Consider the following 3,594-nt stretch of genomic DNA (forward strand, 5'->3'; position numbering starts at 1 on the left):
CGCAGCACAACAGAGGGGAGGGGGTTGAAAGAGGAAGCAGCGTGTAGCTGTTGTTGGGCTCAGGCTGAGGCTGTCCGTATAGAGGATCGGGTATTAATTGATTCTCCACACAGCAGCAGCTGATGAGCGCCCTCAAGTCCCAGCGCCCCGGGGCATTTGTACCCCTCGTCCCCCCCATAGCTACGCGTCTGGGAGGGACAGAGCAATGTTCTGCAGAGCTCTAGAGAGGCCAGTAATGGGATAATCTGCAGAATATATACAATATGCATCTGTCAGGAGGGGGGAGGGACAGAGCAATGTTCTGCAGATCTCTAGAGAGGCCAGTAATGGGATAATCTGCAGAATATATACAATATGTATCTGTCAGGAGGGAGATGGGGCAGAGCAATGATCTGCAGATCTATAGAGAGGCCAGTAATGGGATAATCTGCAGAATATATACAATATGTATCTGTCAGGAGGGGGTGGGGCAGAGCAATGTTCTGCAGATCTCTAGGGAGGCCAGTAATGGGATAATCTGCAGAATATATACAATATGTATCTGTCAGGAGGTAGATGGGCAGAGCAATGTTCTGCAGATCTCTAGAGAGGCCAGTAATGGGATAATCTGCAGAATGTATACAATATGTATCTGTCAGGAGGTAGATGGGCAGAGCAATGATCTGCAGATCTATAGAGAGGCCAGTAATGGGATAATCTGCAGAATATATACAATATGTATCTGTCAGGAGGGGAGGGGCAGAGCAATGTTCTGCAGATCTCTAGAGAGGCCAGTAATGGGATAATCTGCAGAATATATACAATATGCATCTGTCAGGAGGGGGGTGGGGCAGAGCAATGTTCTGCAGATCTCTAGAGAGGCCAGTAATGGGATAATCTGCAGAATATATACAATCTGTATCTGTCAGGAGGGAGATAAGGCAGAGCAATGTTCTGCAGATCTCTAGAGAGGCCAGTAATGGGATAATCTGCAGAATATATACAATATGTATCTGTCAGGAGGGGGTGGGGCAGAGCAATGTTCTGCAGATCTCTAGAGAGGCCAGTAATGGGATAATCTGCAGAATATATACAATATGTATCTGTCAGGAGGTAGATGGGCAGAGCAATGTTCTGCAGATCTCTAGAGAGGCCAGTAATGGGATAATCTGCAGAATATATACAATATGTATCTGTCAGGAGGGGGAGGGGCAGAGCAATGTTCTGCAGATGTCTAGAGAGGCCAGTAATGGGATAATCTGCAGAATATATACAATATGCATCTGTCAGGAGGGGAGGGGCAGAGCAATGTTCTGCAGATCTCTAGAGAGGCCAGTAATGGGATAATCTGCAGAATATATACAATATGCATCTGTCAGGAGGGGGGTGGGGCAGAGCAATGTTCTGCAGATCTCTAGAGAGGCCAGTAATGGGATAATCTGCAGAATATATACAATATGTATCTGTCAGGAGGTAGATGGGCAGAGCAATGTTCTGCAGGTCTCTAGAGAGGCCAGTAATGGGATAATCTGCAGAATATATACAATATGTATCTGTCAGGAGGTAGATGGGCAGAGCAATGTTCTGCAGATCTCTAGAGAGGCCAGTAATGGGATAATCTGCAGAATATATACAATATGTATCTGTCAGGAGGTAGATGGACAGCAATGTTCTGCAGATCTCTAGAGAGGCCAGTAATGGGATCATCTGCAGAATATATACAATATGTATCTGTCAGGAGGGGGGTGGGGAGGGACAGAGCAATGTTCTGCAGATCTCTAGAGAGGCCAGTAATGGGATAATCTGCAGAATATATACAATATGTATCTGTCAGGAGGGGGAGGGGCAGAGCAATGTTCTGCAGATCTCTAGAGAGGCCAGTAATGGGATAATCTGCCCAATATATACAATATGTATCTGTCAGGTGGTAGATGGATATATACAATATGTATCTGTCAGGAGGGAGATGGACAGAGCAATATTTTGCTGATACATTATTATTATTATTATTTAGTATTTATATAGCACCGACATATTACGCAGCGCTGTACAGTGTATATATATATATATCTTGTCACTAACTGTCCCTCAAAGGAGCTCACAATCTAATCCCTACCATTGCCATATGTCTATATTATGTAGTGTAAGTACTGTAGTCTAGGGACAATTTTTTTAGGGGGAGCCAATTGACTTATCTGTATGTTTTTGGAATGTGGGAGGAAACCTGGAGTGCCCGGAGGAAACCCACGCAGACATGGAGAGAACATACAAACTCTTTGCAGATAGTGCCCTGGCTGGGATTCGAACCAGGGACCCAGCACTGCAAGGTGAGAGAGCTAACCACTACGCCACCGTGCTGCCCCGTGCTTTATACATGACTATAAACAAACAAAAGACAGAGAAGCACATGAGTATTAAAAGGAACAGATATTTATTTCAGTCTACAATCATTAACATAACTGTATATAGCACCATTTTTGCAGACAATAACTTGGCAAGCCTGTTAGCCACATCCTTGCTGGGAATTATTACAGTACATTTTTGACATTTTCTTTTTTTGCTTCAGCTCATCATGTAGCTCTCGTGTCGCCCTCGCTGGCATTTTGGATAGAGTGGGCCAGTCCCCAGCACAGAGATAGGTAAAGTGCAAAGAACATACAAGGAGTGGCATGAGGTCTGCTTAATGTACAAACAGGAAAAATCAGATATAAGCAAGACGTGAGGATTTCATAGTCTGTTGTTCTCAAACCACTAGGCTGCTGGGACTTGTAGTTCAGCAATAGCTGGCCTAAAAAGACTAGATAAGCATCTCCATACTAGTTCCTGCTAAATTACTTATGGCCCCAGCTAGGTGCTGCCAACTACGCCAAAACTACCCTCGTCATCTGACGCCCATTAAAGATGGTCATTAATATGCTAGCAATGTTCAGTTAATGCAAATTATATGTAAATTTCATGCATGTTTACACAGCTTGGAGTTGGAACCATCAAAATCATCATCTACTGCATTTGACGAGTCTAATTCCAATTTTTGTATAAAATGAACATAAAATTTGCATTAACTTGAAATTATTCTCATCTCATTGACCATCTCTAGTTCACAAAAAAAAAACCTCATGCTAAAGTTTACCCCCATTAGAACATAGTGTATCCATGCAGAGGCTTTAAAGGTTAGCCAAACTGACATGTGACATTATGAGATAGACATGTGTATGTACAGTGCCTAGCACACAAATAACTAGGCTGTGTTCCTTTTTTTATTTCTCTGCCTGAAAGAGTTAAATATGAGGAATGCAAGTGGCTGACTCAGTCCTGACTCAGACAGGAAGTGACTACAGTGTGACCCTCACTAATAAAAAAAATTCCCCCTTTTTTTTTTACCTCTTTCTTGCTCTCAGACACCATTTCACCATTTTCTGCTAGGAAAGTGTTTTATAGTTGGAATTTCTTATCAGTGAGGGTCACACTGTAGTCCTTCCTGTCTGAGTCAGAACTGAGTCAGCCAATTGCATACCTGATATTTAACTCTTTCAGGCAGAGAAAGAGAAAAAGGAACACAGCATAGGTATTTGTGTGCTAGGCACTGTACATACCCATGTCTATCTCATAATGTCA

The sequence above is a fragment of the Hyperolius riggenbachi genome, chromosome 9 (assembly GCF_040937935.1).
Source record: "Hyperolius riggenbachi isolate aHypRig1 chromosome 9, aHypRig1.pri, whole genome shotgun sequence".
NCBI lineage: Eukaryota > Metazoa > Chordata > Amphibia > Anura > Hyperoliidae > Hyperolius > Hyperolius riggenbachi.